Source organism: Lutra lutra, chromosome 8, assembly GCF_902655055.1.
Source record: "Lutra lutra chromosome 8, mLutLut1.2, whole genome shotgun sequence".
NCBI classification, from domain to species: Eukaryota; Metazoa; Chordata; class Mammalia; order Carnivora; family Mustelidae; genus Lutra; species Lutra lutra.
Window position 1 is genome coordinate 61409384 of NC_062285.1, and position 17863 is coordinate 61427246.

Consider the following 17863-nt stretch of genomic DNA (forward strand, 5'->3'; position numbering starts at 1 on the left):
CTGAAATGTTGCTACTTGAGATAAGAAAAAGAGGAGGTGTGATTGGGGCGCCTGGGTGGCTCAGTGGGTTAAAGCCTCTGCCTTCGGCTCAGGTCATGATCCCAGGGTCCTGGGATCGAGCCCCACATCGGGCTCTCTGCTTCAGCGGGGAGCCTGCTTTCTCTCCTCTCTGCCTGCCTCTCTGCCTAATTGTGATCTCTGTCTGGTCAAATAAATAAATAAAATCTTTAAAAAAAAAAGAAAAAAGAGAAGGTGTGAGCATAATTTTTATTATTTGTGTTTACAGAACTCTGGTTAAAGTATCCATCTTGATAATGCAATGTGTAAATACAGAGCTTTCCTAAGATTTCTAGGTTAACTGCAATATACAGAGCTGCATGGTATAATGGGAGGGCCTGTGGCATCTACCTTAAAGAGACCTGGGTTCTGGCTGATCTTGATTTGAGAGTCATCTCCTTTTGAAACATAAATAAATCACATCACTCTTCTACTTGAAACCCTAAACGTCCAGACTGTTACCATGCCCACCAGACCCTATGTGATGTGAATCTTCCCTTGCTACTGTCAGGTCACATTCCCTGTCACTCTTCCCTCCCTCTATCAATTTCAGCTACATTGACCTTTGAGTGCGAATTCACCTCAGGGCCTTTGCACTTGCTTCCATCTGTCTGCAATTCTCCTTCCATATGGAAGGTATCCATATGGTATCCATATGGTTCATTCCCTCACCTCATTCAGGACTCTGCTTGAATGTCATCTCCATTGAACATTCTATCTAAAAGAGCACTTTCCTTCATTATTCTTTATTCCTTACCTTGCTTAATTATGTTTTCTGAATACTTACCATTATCTGACCTACTATATATTTGTGTAATTTTTACCAAATGTTCCCTTCCCATTAGAATAAACATCCACGAAAGCAATGACCACATCTGTTTTGCTCACTGCTGTAACTCAACAAGTAGAACAGTACCTAGCACATGATGGACACACAATAAATATTCACTGAATGAATGAACTAAAGAATGACCTTGGACAAGACACATAATCCCACTTGTGTTCTAATCTGTATATTTTTTTAGAAAATCTTTTACTTCTTCTCACGCTATAACATTCTATGATTCTCAGTTTCCTAAGCCAATGTTCTCAATCATTATATTAAGAAAAGGAAAGAGAAAGTTCCTAGCATAGACTGGGTGGTTTCTAAACAACAGAAATTTACTTCTCAGAGTTCTGGAAGCTGGGAATTCTGAGATCAACGCACCAGCAGATTCTGTGTCCAGTGACGTCCCCCTCCCAGTTCAGAGATGACATATTTCTGCTGTAACTCATATGACAGAGAGGGTGAGGAAGCTCTCCAGGGCCTCTCTTATAAGGGCTTTAACCCCATTCATGAGGGTTCTGCTTTCATGACCTATTCACCTCCCGAGACCCCACCTCCTAATGCCACAACACGGGGGAAGGGGGAGGGATTTTAACATACCAATTTTGAGGGGACACAGCATTCAGTCTCGACAAAATAGGGCAAGAGGCAGCTCATTCCTTTAATGTCACAGAAAGAATTCAGGACTTGTTTACTTGAAATACGGGATAATGTAAAACATCCTATCTGCAGCCAGCCAGCCCAAAAGAGGGTTCTCAAAACATTAGACCAGTCAGATTATCCTCACTTGCAAAACGTGCTTTACACTGGGTCATTGTTGTCATCATGTGCCCTCAATTACAACACACCCTTATTTCCCTAATATGTTGAAGAACTTTAAACACTGGCCTTCCACAAATGGTTAGGGGTACACCCACCCCTATTTCAGAGATGACACACCAAGGAGCAGCTAGAATAAAAAAATCTGACCACAAATATTTTCTCTCTCGTGTACAAAACTGTAATTCTAGGGCCTCGAGCATAGCAGAACATAAAGTATTTATTGTGCAGTGGTGGAGTGAGGGTTGAAAGCCATGTGATTCTGGGTTAAAAGCTGGTTCTTTCTTTTTTCACTCTGCCCTATGGCCTCTCAGGAGGCATTTGGTCAGGAAGGTCAGAGGCAATTCCGTGAAGCAGGACGGACCCAGGCTTCTGAAGTCTCCTTCATCGATTGCCTCTAGGACTCATTCGGAGCCAGAAAATGTTTATCTGCTTGGAATTGTGAAATGGTAGAGCACTGTTTAAAACAACAACAACAACAAACAAGACAAAACACATCAGGTTGAGTGCTCAGGAATTCGAGTTTCAAATCCTGCCTCTGACTCTTACCACACAGCAGTTAGGCTCCTGAAAGGTCAGTTTGCTTATCTACGCAGGGTGTGATGGGCCTCTTTCTCAGAGGGTTCCTGAGAGCCCGGGGCGGGGTGGGGCAGGGGACGACATACTACCTGGCACTTAGTAGGCCTGCAAATATCGCGTTCATTAGAAAACACCAACAAAGTGGCCTGATCTCTGTGGATCTCACGGTGCATCTGCGAGGCCGGAGGTGCTCACTCAGGAGGCAAGTTACCGCTAGAGGACACTGAGCAAGCAGGAAAACTGGAGAAAGAACTGGAGGATGCCTACGGGAGCCGGTGGCCTCTCCCTGCTGGCTGAGTCATTGAACTGCATGTGTGATCATGACACGAGCCTGTGGGAGAGCCTTCCAGGGAACAGCTATCCTCTGAAGATCTTGAAGCAGACCGAGGCTGCGAGGAAAGAATTTTATTTCAATGCTGTGATTAGCGTATCCTGTCATCCTTGCACCAGCCACAGACAGACAACAATCTCCCCCTGGAGTTCCTAACAACGCTGGGTTCTAGGCTTGAATCACAATGATCGGAGATCTCAGTGTTTTTACTAATCCACTAAGATGGAAACTGCCGGCAGCCTCACTGTGTACGTTTAGCAGGAAAGCAAGTTTTATTTGCCTTGCTTATATAAGGATATTTACTTTTATTGTTTTTTGTGAGATTTATTTATTTGAGAGAGAGAAAGAGAGAGATAGAGCGTGGGGGGAGGGAAGGGGCACAGAGAATCCCAGTCAGACTCTGAGAGCCTGAAAGGACATAAACTGAGCTGAAACCAATAGTCAGACATTCAACCGACTGTGCCACCCAGGCACCCCAAAGATATTTATATGCCTGTGTCATATACAGCCTCTCCCCCTGTTCCTTTCCTGACCCTTGTCTAAAGGAACGTGAAATCTCTTAGAGATATCCGGGCAGACATTACCAGGAAAGGAAGTCAGAAATGAGAACTTGAGGTCATCCCCTGTGTATATCCTTAACACAAGACAGAAGTATTTACTCTCCATACTGAATACTATTTCTAGAATTTTCTGTTTTAGATTGCAAAATCCTTAACAGCAAAGATAGAATTCCATGATCTAACGCTTAATTCAATAAGGCCCCATTTCTAAAGGCTGGTCTCAATGGACATTAGCATGACCATATAATGTATGACACAAACAGGCATTTTTGAGAGTGAGAAGAGGTATTAATATGACAGACAACAGATGTAAACTGATGAGTCTGTGATCACTCTGCTTAACTGTGCTCAGAAACCATCCCACTAAAATATTTACTCTCATAACATTTTACCTATAAAAAATCTCTCCTTAGAAAGTGACTTTAGTTAAAAAAATTATCTGTGCTTTTTCTATACAAACAGGACTGGCTTGGTTTCCAGGACAAGTTGGTATCTGCCTCCTTAGAGATGGGTGGAGTGTGTGTCTCTCTCTCCCTCACTGCCTCCCTTGTCTGTGAACCCCGTGAGCCATTTCTTCAAGCAGAGCCTCTCTGGTGGCTACATTCTTCTAGACTTCCTCCTCTGAGCTCCCAGGCAGGCTCTACACCACTACCCTTCTCTCTGTAATTGCTTTAAAATCCTTCTACGCAACACCTGCAATCCATTTTCGCAAGAATGAAAAAAAAACTATCAATTATTCAATTAATGGCCCCTAAAAAGTAAAATTTGGCTTCTTTAATAGGAATGCAGAAGTAGAGACAGAGATAGCATGTTGACTTGGTAGATCTGGCAGCTGGAGACAAGAAGCAGATGCCCTGGGTTGTGGATGTATGTCAAGTTACCAAGTGCACACCTCCACTAGGCTAATTTCCTATGAACAATAGAGTGGGTAAGTTTGCTGGAAAGTCCTACTGAGAGGAAGTGAGCATTATGAGCGCGCTTGAATGTTACACATTAACGGTCACGCTAAATGAGGAAGTAGAAAGTAAGTAATGGAGAAAGAGAAGACCAACGGCAAGGGCCACACTTCATTGTTCTCTTTACCTCACCGGGACATGACTCTAAAAAATCAGAATGTTTTTATCAAAAAAAAATCTTCTTATTCTTCAAACTCCTCCCTGATTACTTCAAGTGGGAGGTGATCTAGACATGTAGCAGAAAAGTGAGAAATAAAAAATAAAACCTTTCTGGATTGAAAAAATAAAGCGTTTTAAAGTTTTCTTGGCAGTAGAGTAGCGCAGCGGAAGCATGCTGGGCCCATAAAGTTTTCTTGGCTATGTCTTTTCTTTTTCGAACAAGGGGCATTTCTACTTTTGTTCTCACTCTCCCATTTGTCCAAAATAGAAGGTTCTAACAAGACAACAACTTAAAAAAAAAAAAAAAATTCTTCCAGGGTAACGAGCTTGGAGACAAAAAGAGCTTCAATGAAGTGGTAGCTGGGTTGTGAGCAGCTCACAACCAGCATTCCAAGAGGAGTCCGACAGTCTGCAAGGCCTTTTTAAAAACAGCTCCAGATTTCCCTTAACAGCCAACCCCAATCACCCACGAACATATTCATTACATGATTTCATCACTTATTCCAATAACAGGTTCTGCATATCATTGCTTTAAAAAAAAAAAAATACCTAACAATCAGGTTGGTGGGAACATCACTGTGACTGCTACACACACTTGGTCTCTCTTTCCCTCCCCTACCCTTCACTGCCTGCCCTGAAGCACAAATGTTCAGTGAGCAGGACCCGTCATTATTTCTCTAGGGACCCTGAACACTGGACTTCTGTTTATAAGTTCAGTACCCAAACACTTCCCCAGAACACTCAACCCACAGTTAAACCCTATTAGTTAATTTGGTCTCCATGAATACACCATACACGGGTTCTGGTAAAAACAAAGTTAAACAAAAAATAAAAGATTTGCAAATGTTTTCTCTCATAAATAAAAAGGTGTCACCCAAAAGAACCTCTTGTTGAGAGGCAGAGAGGTGGTTAAGAAAAAAATAAAATAAAACCTTCTGAACACTAAAATACAATTTTGCATCCAAGCAGGGTGGAAGGTTTGATGCCAGTGCACAGAGGCATTCTAATTATAAATTAGCTGATTTCTCCTGGGTCCTGCGAGGCACGAAGAACATTTGGCCATTTTGTGTCAATTTACCTGGAGTCATTACTCAGGAAACAGGCTTATGTTCCTCACTTAACACGTTCTTTTTGGAGCGCTGGGAGTGGTTCACTAAAAGAGCCTTTTGTGAAGCATGAAACTTTTGCTAGTCATGTGAATTTCACCCCACTAATTGTGAAATTCCTTTCGAGTGTATAAGATTTCCTCAAAGTGAAATACCCTCCTTCAGTGGTTTGATACAAAGGACATACCACGTTAAATTTCCCGTAAAATCTAACAAATCAAGGAGGGAAGTAATATCCAGGACTGAGTCTTTGTCTCCTTATGAGGTGAGAGGAAAATTGCTCGGGGGGGCTCTTATAGTGTAGTTAACCCTTGACTCACCAATGTCATCTTACCTTGCAGTACTCATGTCCAAAAGAATGGCTGGCATCAGAAAGGATGAACACCCACCATTTGCATCGACATGGATGGAACTGGAGGGGATGATGCTGAGTGAAATAAGTCAAGCAGAGAGAGTCAATTATATGGTTTCACTCACACGTAAAACATAAGGAATAGTGCAGAGGACCACAGGGAAGGGAGGGAAAACAGGAAGAAATCAGAGAGGGAGACAAACCATAAGAGACTCTGGACTCCAGGAAATAAACTGAGGGTTACAGAAGGTTGGGAGGTGGGGGATGGGGTAACCAGGTGATGGGTATTAAGCAGGACCCATGTGATGATAAGCACTGGGTGTTATGCACAAGTAATGAATAGTTGAACACTACCACAAAAACTAATGATGTACTATATAGTGGTTAACTGAACACAAAAAAAGAGAGAGAGAGAGAGAAAGAGAATGTTGAAAGTATAGCTAGGCTCACTTTATGCTATTAAATAAGCTGTGATATTTAAAATTAATTCTTTTTAATTTTAAAATCACACTTATCATGTTGATAAAACAAACCTGAAATTTTACGAAAGGTCTTTATGTCAAGCCCTCCTCAAAGCATGAGAGACTATGGACTCTGAGAAACAAACTGAGGGTTTGGGAGGGGAGGGGGGAGGGGTTAGGTGAGGCTGGTAGTGGGTATTATGCAGGGCACGTATTATATGGAGCACTGGGTGTGGTGCATAAACAATGAATCCTGGAACACTGAAAAAATAAAATTAAATTAAAAAAAATTTAAACCCTTCTATGGAAATGTCTGTATGATTGGGTTGTTTCCTTACCGGTAGGTCAGCTGAGGGCTGTGTATTCTGACTGGAGCATCTGAGCATGTTGGAAGGACAAAGAGGGTATGGAGGTAATTCTGATCTAGGACTGATGGAAGAACCCCAACCATTCAGCCCCTATAGAACTTCCCTTTAATGACAATCCCACTTGATCGCATTTTTCTGTCTATAGCCAGTTTTCTGTTTATTCCATTCTGCTTAGTGTAAGTAACTGTTAATGGCCCTAATGGTGTCTCTGGCTATAAAGAGATAGTAAGTATAACTGGCCGGCACTTAACAGCCATGCTTATCTGCTAAAGGATAGTGTTTGTAAATATGGGTCAATATATAAATGACATTTTATGACTGTTTTGCCTCAAAAGCGGGTTCTTCCTCCCCATCTTCAAAAAAAATTAAAACTTTCTAGAAAAACCTTTCTCCCTGTATCCAATACTGCACACCCTTCCTCTGAAAAGGAAAACAATTCAAATATGACAACTTCCCAAATTTGTTGGTGAAGCTCTGTTTTTGCTTAAAGAGAAAAGAAATATGTGAACGTTTCTGATTGTCTCCAGTATAGAATTTCCCTTTAAGCCCCAAGACAATATATGTGTTGGCTTACATGGCATTGGCTTTCCCGAGGGAGAACATATTCCAGTTCTGATGAAAATATTAGCTTTCCCTGATAAGAACTGGGAGAGCCATAAAACAATCTCTTTGTCTGGAGCCAGTGCCCTTCACCCAAGCATATTATTATTGTAGTAATCCATTTCATTTAAAAAAAAAACACCTTTGATCAAAATTAATTTAGGGTATCTTTAGGAGATTAAGATACCTGAATGAAAACACATCCTTGCTGATTTTGCAAGTTTTCCAGCTATGTAGACCTAGAAACTAGTCTCATAGAATTAAAAGGATTCTTAAAGTTTATCTAGTCTTATGGAGAAACTGAGGCCAAGAAAGGTCAAACATCTCTCCAAAGGGCATGACTAAGTGATACCAAGAACCAATCTCTCCTGCCTGCTTGTCCAGGATTCTTCCTATTTACTCCATATCACCATTATTTAGGTCAGCCTTCAATTTATGAACCATGGCAATATGCACCCACTCTTTATTTTCACAAGTATCCTAACATTCAACAAACTTACATAAAATATATTTAATAACTAACTAGCATTTAGGGAACTATCATCTTACAAAAAATTGGAATTTGGTAAATCAAACCATCTAGTTTTCTGATATATTATATCCCTTCCATCAAAGCTCTAAATCTAGAAGAAATTCAAGCATGAAGCCGGAAAAATAAATTAGCAGGGTGGGCCCCCACTAAATATGGCAGGCCTCAAGGCAACTGTTCCAAGGGGTGGTTAAGAGAACAGCCAATCAGGAGTGTCCACTGAGGGGCGAAGAAGTGGGGCATGAATGGGGCAGAGGTGGATACTCAGAGCCAGAGACCCAGCCCTGTGCTCAGGTTAACTGCCCAGCCTGCACACAGCTAACAACCTTCAAAACAGCTCTGCCAAAAGCTAGCAACAAACAAAATAATGCCCGAGAACATTTTTGTTTTGACTGTATTCAAATTACCAGAAATTTTCTGAACAATGTCCCCCCTCTAGCCCCTACCTTCAGACATTATATAATTCACACTTACATAACCACCCCATGACATTTCAATAGCCCTTTCATATTTCACCAAAACCTATTTTTCCCATTTTTTAACGTGAATTATGAAAGCATCTTAAGGCACATGACTCAAACATTGAAAGTCATATCATAAACCAAGCCAACTCCCACTACCCTTTGCACCCATGGACACACATGCACATGCACGCACACACACACACACACACACATCATTCCGTAAAATATGTGGAATTTTACACACAACTGAAAAACAAAAAACAATGAGGAAAAAACCCAGGGAGGGCAGTTTGTGTCCACCGAGTGTAGACTTGTTCAAGTAGATCAGAGAGTGAATTTATCACGAGGGTTTACAGAGCCAAGGTATCACTGTTATAGCTGTATTCCTCAGGGCACTTGAGTTCTCTTTCTTAAAACAGACTTACCCACTGACCATTAAACCTAAATACCATACCGGGGGTTCCTTTAGAGCAGAAAAAAAAAAAAAAAGCCAATTACCAGATGTTCAAGGGAATCCCTCAATTATCCTGGAAAACACAGCCCTGAACCATACCACAAGGTTTCTAATACCTGTTCATCTCAAATTCTGGATTTTAAGTGCCCCTACTGTGTGTCCTTAATACTCCTTAATACTCTCTGCTTTTCCTGTGACAGAACTTGTCCCACTGTGTTTTAATTGCCTATGTCTGAAATGCCCATTAGACCATAAGCTCCATGAGGGCAGGAAACATGTTGTCTCATTCACCATTATATCTCTAGAACTATCACTGACAGTTCAACAAGTACATGAAATCATCCAACAAATATTTGCTGAAAACCAACTATGTACCAAGCTCTCTCTGTTCTGTGTTATTAGAGATACAGTCTAAAAACAAACGAACAACAACAACAAAAAATCAAGTTCCCAGATCTCATGGAGACAATATTGTAGTCAGATGTCCTTCAGTTGCCTATCTCAGATTCCGTTCACCCAGTCAGCACATCCTCTCCCTGTTTCCGCTTGTTGGTTCCCAGCTCCCAATTGCACCCATTTCTAAGAGAACTGTCCTCAACTGAGGGGCACTGCCTCAGCCAGGAAGTCACAAGGCCCTCTCCCTTGTCCACAGCTAATGACTAACTTATGGGGCACAAAAGGCCAGGCCCTTGTCTCCCAGTACAATTCATGTACCAAGAACTCTCCCAAGATTAGACTTTGCCTGACACCATCCCCTTGCCTGACTGCTTCCCCTTGGGCTCTCCTGCTTCCCTCGCTCCCTTGCAGATCTTTCCTGAACAGCATTCCCTCAGTGTGCATTTGAATCCGTCTCTGCTTCTAGGAAACCCAACCTAACACAAGAAGGGAAGAGAGTAATAAGCAAGTACAATAAGCATATACCACATCAGAAGGTGATCACTGTTTTGGAGACTAATGCAGCAAGGGAAAGATGGAGGGGTAAACTGGGAGAGATGAGTCCCATTTCAGATAAAACCAGGTAGTGAGAGCCTTCTCCAATAAGATGACATTGGCAGAGACCTACAGGAAGTGAAGATGTGAGAAGCATGAAAGTCTGGGCATTAATGTTCCAGGCAGAGGGAACCACACGGTGAGGAACTAGTGTGCTTGTCACGGTTGAAGAGCTAAAAGGAGGCTGGAATAAAGCAGCCAGGAGGAAGGTGGGAGGAGTATGGCCATAAGCAGATGGTTGGATATCGGCATTATTAAAGAGGCCTATAACAGGGCCTCCTTGTTCCCATTGCAAAGTCATGGAAGTACCAGAACATTGAAATAAGAGCAAGACCTGAATAGGATCAAAGTCACCTGGTAAGACTGAGTCTGTTGTTGAAATGGTATGGATGAGAAAATGTATATATGAACTTTATGAAAATATGGTGAAAGTTCAAGATTACAGATATCCTAGTAAAAATGAGCAAATAAAGAGTAGGGTTCTTGATTCCATATTTTTTCAAGGTTTTTTTTTTTCCCTCTTCTTTAATGCATACCCTCCTTCCACCTATATTCTGTCCATTCTAATCTGGGCTGTGACTTCCTCTTCTCAGTTCTGAATTATTATACTACTATTTTTTCACTATTTTGGTGATATTAATATAAATTATGACCAGCCATTTTATGGGGAGGGACTGAACCATACTCTTTTGTCTCTTCTCCTTCCTTCCCTTCTCTTCCTTCTTCTGCTTTTTCTCTTCTTTTCCATATTCTTTCCTTCTCTTGCCCTTGGGAAATAATTGCTTTAGTAAACAAACATGTGTTGGTGGCATATTTACTCAAGGACTGTCCTTCCCTCTGTCGCTTGATGCCAATCAGGACAATAACTACAACTCAATACAAACTATTATTAACAAGAAGCAAACTAGAAACTACACAGTAATACTCCCCCCCTGCAAAAAAAAAAGTATATTAGTACAGCCTGGGGTTACTTTGCTTATCATCCTTCCACCATATGGACAAATTTCTTTTCTGCCTCTTTGTGGATAATAGTACTCACATGAAGAGTCATTCCCCAGCATAGGCATCGTACTTCTAACAGTGGCTAAAAAGTAAGATGTTTTCTGCCGGTTGGACACTGTGCTAATCAATTTACATGTATCATCTCACTGAAATTCTACAACAACCCCATGAAGTGGGTTGTTGTCATTACCCCCACTGTACCCATGAAAAATGAGGCATTGAAGTAATGTAACTTCTCCAGGGTCACTCAACCAGTCCTTGGCATATCTGGGAATGCAGCCAAGGTTGAATGAGTCCAGAACAGGAGTTCTTGAATCCACACTGCACTGCCCGCACCCCACCCACCACCATCTCATTACATCAAGTCACAATGTTTTGCTTCTATTTTCATCTACCTCTACCTCTCCCCCTGTTCTGTGAGCTTCCTGAGAGTATGGAGTAAATTTTACTCATCTTTGATCATCAGGCATAATAATAGGGTCCCAATAAAATATACCTCTGTTTTCCCCACTTGAGTTCCAAACTAAATGATGGATAAGACAAAAGAATAAGGCAGACATAGATGAAAATACCAGCTTCATTACTGAGAAAGACCAGGCTGGAGGAGGACCCATGGGTTTCCTGGGTGCCAAACCCCAGAATTAGCCATGCTGATCCTCCCAGTCATGGGCAATACCAAGAAAACCAAAGGTTTCCACTCTAAAATGTAGCACTTGGAGGAGCAGACCATAATGTATGTAGAGAGAGAAAACAGGCCCATCCACACCTGGGTGACAGCCTTTATCTCAATATTATCAAGTAGAGAACACCTAGAATGAGAAATGGCAGTCTTTCCACAGGAAAATAGGAAGCCCAGACCGAGGTGGTTCCAAATGCCTCCCCTAACCTCAGTACTTGGAACTCAGTGTTCTTGAATTCTTTAGACAGGAGGGTTGTACTGAGGATAAAGAACAACTTCATAATATGCTGTGCAATATGACACGTAATTAATCAGCACTAGGAAAGCAGAGAGTCCAAATCCAGAGCAGATTTGGGGAGAGAACTCAGGTTTCTTAATTCCTCTATCAAGCGTATAGTCCACTGGTTCACAGACAGGTGCCCCGCTTTTAAGCTCAGGTTTTTACTGAGAGTTGCATTGGGCTGGATGGAAGCCAGGACATCCTGGCACGTCTTCTGGGTTCTGGGGGTGGGGTACACACAGAAGTCCAGCAAGTCTGGGACCATCACTGAGAACGGGAGCCCCATGAGAACCAGAACATGGCCGGCTGGGAGGTAAGCACTCATGTGACACTGTGTGGTGAGGTGGCAGTGGCACAGACCAGAGCTTTCAGGGAAGGAAAAAGGCAAAGAGCAAAACAAGAGTGGAGAGTCACACTGGCTACCCAGGAAGCTTCCCTTTCCCACTGGAAGACATTAGTCGTGCCCAAGACCTCCTGAGCAGCGGGATGTTTATAGAATCATCGAATCTGCTCTGTACCATCCCTTCCACCCCCTTTCCTTAAGCATCTCATCAAATTCATATGTGTCAATATTTTTACTTTAGGCAGGGGAGAGCTGTTGAAACCAGAACCTATAAGTCAGCCAGCCAAAGCAAAATAGCAGAGCCATGCACAGAATTTGAGTCTTCTTGGACAGTCTATACTCAAAGAAAATAATCTTTTGCTTAAATTGTCAAAATTGGCTCTTCTAGCTCTAAATATATTAAATTTTGACCTTCCAAATTGCTCTGGCTCTGTTGACCCAGGGGAGTTGTTCTCTGCTGCCAAGTAAGAAATGGGAAATAAACACAATCTGGAGAATGAAAAGTTGGCACCCTCCCACCAGGAACCCAAGTGTCATGGCCTAATCCTTACCACTAGATTTTGTGCAGAGATCTGGGTGAAAGAAACAGCCAAACTATTTTATCAATCAGCTATTTACTTCTTTGGACATTACTTTAGAGATTTTTATCCTATCCAAATAACACCAAAAGTAACCATGTAATCAGAATCAAATTCAATGCCAACAACCCCTCCCCCCCCACATACATCCCTCTCATACATTTATCACCCTAACAGTCCAAGCCTGTGCTCCCCAGCGTGGTGGTAAAGAGTTTCTGTAAACAGTTGCATCCTTATCTATTCTGGTCTGCTTTGAACAGATAAAATCCAGTGGCCAAGAACCAGAGATTCACTGGTGCCCCCCGCTCTATCACAAATAACCCAGTGAGGATCAGGGAAAACCAGACCAAGGATGACTCAGTAAAATCCATTGTCTATGGGAGAGACATCAGAATAGGTCCAAATGGCAGTAACATTTGTGTAGAAGGAGCATGGGTCTATAAAATGTTATCTCTGGCGCTAAGCTGTTCAAACAAAAAGATAAATCTTGAAATAATGGTTAAATTGATGTAATCTGCTGTGAAAGGTTCCAACCCTGTCTGTGATATCATCCAAGGCCAAGTTAAATCAGGCATGGTGGGAATGATGCTATCTCTGCCTGGTTCTATCTAGACAAACAAAACCACCTAAAAAAGCATTAGGGTCCAGGTCAGTTGTCGACCAGAGATAATCTCTAAAATCATGGAGGTGACAGCAAAGCTGTTTCTCTGCTCACCTTTCAGCAAGATAATAAATGTCAGAAGGTGGTGTTTATAGCCCCTGGGGTTAAATTTCACAGACCAGATAAATTCAGGTAAATAAAGGTAACTGATAGCATTCTGATTTAGCTTTAAAGAAGGGAGATCAAATTATTTTCCCTGGACAAACTGCAGAACCCAGAAATTATTATTTTGAAGACACAAAGAAAGAAGTGATATAAGGGAAAGTGCTAGGTAATCAAATAACAGCCTCAGTGCTGGAAAATAATTTAACATTTTCACTTCACCAAACTCTCCATATTGGGTTTTCTTGACTAAAGTGCATTTTGAGTTACACAGTTATCAGAACAGTTCAACTGCCAAAATAGTTAATCTTGCATCCATTATCCAGATTAACTAGTGGTGTTGGTAAACTTTGGTTTACGGGTGATTTAAATTAGCTAACAATGGAGTGGAAATCAAAATCACAATGAAAACATGTCAGAGAGGGTTACCTATTTTCCTCAGGAATATTTACAGAAAATTATTTATCTTCTGAAATAAAAAGCCTATTTTTGAAATTAAAAAATTAAAATTTTATTTTAGAAACCTAGCACCTTAAAATGATACAAATAATTACTTCAAAAAAAAACCTCTTTAAAGATTTACTTATTTATTGAGAGAGAAAGAGAAGACATGCACATGAGTCGAGAGGAGGGCTAGAGGGAGGGAGAACCTTCAGAGACTCCCCCTTGAGCACAGAGCCCCACAGAGAGCGCAATCTCATAACCCGTGAGATCATGATCTGAGCCAAAATCAAGAGTCAGCTGCTTAACCGACTGAGCCACCCAGGTGCCCCAAAATGATACAAAATAATTTCTAAAGGCACTGGTCAGTATTATTAAAAATATTAAAATCACTAAAGGTAGCTAAAAAAAAAAAAAAACAGAAACACCAAAACTGGATGCTTATGCAGAAAATTAAATAAAGCTCAGAGGACACATTAAGCTGTTAAGGTAAAGCATAGGAGGAACTAATGGGGAGACTCTGGTCTCTGGTACCTCCCTCATATCTTACTTCCTTCCATGAAGGACACTTAAAGCACCTCCTAATAATCAGGTTAGACAAATTATAATACATTTTGTACTTGTTTGTTTTAAAAAGCAAATAGGCCAACACAGACAGAGACTTATCACACAAATTGAGGAATGACCATGACCTGAGGTGGGAAGGCATGATTCTCACTTCTCTCCTTCTAGATGCTTCCCGGATCCATTTGTGCAGGATGCAAACTTCACCCAAGAGTAAAATTTTAACCCCCTTTCCTCGACACCATGTCCAACAGCTAGGTGCTCTTCGTCTCCTGGCTCCGCTTGAAATCGGCTTACAGGCTGAGATGTGCTGCTCACTGTCTTCTTGGTAATAGGGATGAAAAGAGCAAGGTTTTGGGAATTGACACTTATTCTGTGAACCATTTATGTAACTGCCTCACACCTTTCAGGGCAACGGCCAGAAACAATCTTGGTGCTCACTTTATGGGAAACAGAATTTTCTGAGTGTCCCCACTCTCCAATGAGGGAGGCAAGCCTTCTCCTAAACTTTGGTTGCACACCAAAGCTGTTTGTCACTTAAGCATGCTTACCGACCTTATTTCTGGAGAGCACATCGATGATATTTTGGCTTTAGCCCTGACAACTCTGTAACCCCGTCGCCCCTTGACTATATTAGACTCAAGGTGAGAGACCAGTGCCTATCCTGTACTCCATACAAGCTTCCCCAGTCCAGCCCCACCTGCTTGCCACCTCACCAACTCACTCCAAAGATAGCAGAAACCTAGCTTCCTTGGTTCCTTTAACCCCAGCAGATGTGCGGCACTGGTAGTTTGAAAGGACCAAAGGTGCCTTCTCTAAGCTACCAACTGGCATGTCCAACTCCAACTTTGGAATGATTGAGGATGGTACAGGAGAATGGAGGACACGGGGCCATCTTAAAGCCTGGCCATTTGACAGCCTCTCTGTCCTGTTCCAACACAGGGCTTTCTGGGTGTGACGCTCCCCTCCAACGCCATGTCTGTGGGAGTTGCTAGCCAGAGAGTGTGGAACGAGAAGAGTTTCGAGACCAGCCTCAGTGTCGTTGTCCTGCAGTGACTTTGCATGGAGCCAAAGCATCGCCCTCCCTGACTCCAGAACAAATGGCCTATTCTCAGCCACACTTGAAACTCCAACCTCTCCCTCCTTCCCTTCACAGCCCTCCAAATCTCCACAACCAGAGGAAACACTCCCTCTGCGTGGCCTCCATTACATTTCCTACTGCTTTTGGTATTTTAAATATTTAATTTGCATTATATCAATGTGTGATTGTTTAATATCTCTATTAAATGGTCAAAAAGAAAGAGCTTTTTCCTTCCCTTTTTTCCTTTTATCTCCACAGTACCTACTGCTTTGTCCTGATCTGAGAGGAACTCAACAAGTATTTGTTATACCAAACAGAGACAATATACTAGGTCTGTCACCATCACTGGTGTGTTGCCAAGATTAATGTTTCTGTCCCTCTAAAATATTTGAAAGCCTCAAAAAGGGATATTCTAATAGAACCCAATGTAAAAATGATGAGTTAGGATTCAATTTGAGTTTTTATGCATTTTTTTTCCTAAAGGAAGGATTAGGTAGACCAAAAACCTAGCACTTAAGGACTTCCTTACATAGGTCACCCCGTGTAGGCAGAAATATGTAAGACAATAAGGTAATATTTAAATTAGTAATAACAACTGGCCATGGGAGAACCGAGGGATTTTCTTCTGCCACTGAAAGTGCTGTCCCTTTAGAGGGTGATTGTGTGCGTACAGCACCATTCAAATCCTACCTGCCCCGCCTCAGAAATTAGGCATTGGATGGTATGGAGGCTGCTCACAACCCTGCAGTATTTTAAATCTCCCCCTCTTCCTCATCCTAAGAACTGCCCTGTCATTTTTTATCAGGCTTTTGTTCCCGGGACTCCTACGGCCCAGCTCGACAGACAGGTGCAGCCAGCAAGCTCACCAAACAGCAGCAGCCAGGTCCTGGAAATTCAAGTTAAAGAATGACACACAACCCCATCAGACCCAGGCTGCCTGCCATTGTCAGGATCACTGAGTTGCCAGGATAGTTCACTTTGCAGTCGTTACCCAGACTAACTAGGGACGTTGCCGAACTTTGGCTTGTGATCCGTCAGTATGCTAGAAGAGGCAAAAACCAAAATTGCAGACGAAAAATGTCAGCGTTTCCTGTTTTCTTCAAAAACAAAGAGCGGTAGACAGTTCCGCAAGTGATACCAGTGAGGGTGATAGGGAAATGAGGGGTAGAATCATGTAAATTGGCTTCTGTTGTCCTCGCCTCTCCCATCAGGAATCTCCACCCGCACTACCCAGGCCCAAGACAGAGGGTAATGGCACCTCCATGTCTGCCCAGAGAGGACGTGTGGTGTGGTTAAAAGCACACTAGATCTGCATTCAAATACCTCTCCAGCACACTGACTGTATGACGACATTGATACTTATTTTTTTAGCTAAGTAATACGTGAATACGTGCTCAACCCAAACAACACAGAACAATATTAGGAAAAGAGTGAGTCCCACAGATCTCATGCTCTTCTCCAGAGACATATGCCCAATGGAACTTTTCTTCCTTTAGAGTGGGAGGGGGAGGGGCAGAGGGAGAGAAAGAGAAAATCTTAATCGGCTCCATACCCAGCGGGGAGCCTGACGGGGGTTGGGGGGGATGAGGGGGGGGACTTGGTCTCCTGACCCTGAGATCATGACCTGAGCCAAAATCAAGAGTCGGGGGCCTAACTGAATGAGCCACCCAGGTGCATGTCCATGCAGTTCTTTTCCTGTGTGTGTGTGTGTGTGTGTGTGTGTGTATATATATATATATATATACATACACACATTTATATGACCATATATATATACACACATATATATGCCCAAAACTTATCACCTATCAAATCATTTAGTAAATACTCCTCAGTGATTTCCTATAATTCCCCCAACAGCATGCTTTAGCATTCCCTGTTTGTGGGAACTATATGTATTTCTAATATTTACATATTCCCTCCAGAAGTTACTTAACCTCTGGGCTTCAGTTCAGGTGTCTTCTTTGTCAGATGAGGCTATTATATGAACACGACTCTCACGGGCTTACAGAATGTGTAAGAAAGAAGCCCCATGCAGAGCAGGGACTCACAGATTCCATCCTGGCAAGTGCTACCTGAAATCCTAATCCTTATTTGCTGTTTCTGTATGGATTTTCTGTCTTCAGCCCCACTGGCAAATATTTTCCTTGAAGGCGGAGTCTGTGTCTTCTCTCACCTGTGTCACCAGGGCCTAGACCAGAGCTGGCATATAGTATGAGCACGGTACTCGCTTGCTAGTTGGTTAGTTAGCTAGCTTCTCAGCCGTACTCATCAGTACTGGTCTGGCTCCAAACTGCAGGGATCACCAGGGGACGGGGGTTTGCTAGCCTGCTAACAGCGTGTGGGTGGTCAAGCCCGGGGTTGCCTGTTGGAAGAGAATATATGGCCAAAGGCAGAGGCAGATGGAGCAGGTCAGGCAAATGTACTATGAGACGCCAAAGAGATGGGGCATGGGCGGGAAGGTGGTGTCAGAACATGGGGTTGAAAGAGGATGCCTAACGCTGAGGTTCTGGCTGAGCTG

General features: G+C 42.4%; 1 long non-coding RNA gene across 1 annotated transcript; it reads right to left on the bottom strand.

Moving 5' to 3' along the window:
- Window positions 1-260: 260 nt before the first annotated feature.
- On the bottom strand, window positions 261-6561 carry LOC125107831 (uncharacterized). The gene is made up of 3 exons (XR_007129665.1): window positions 6545-6561; window positions 5728-5820; window positions 261-2670 (listed from the first exon to the last, which is right to left on the bottom strand). It is a non-coding gene; the product is annotated as an uncharacterized LOC125107831 (long non-coding RNA).
- Between the last annotated feature and the right edge of the window lie 11302 nt (window positions 6562-17863).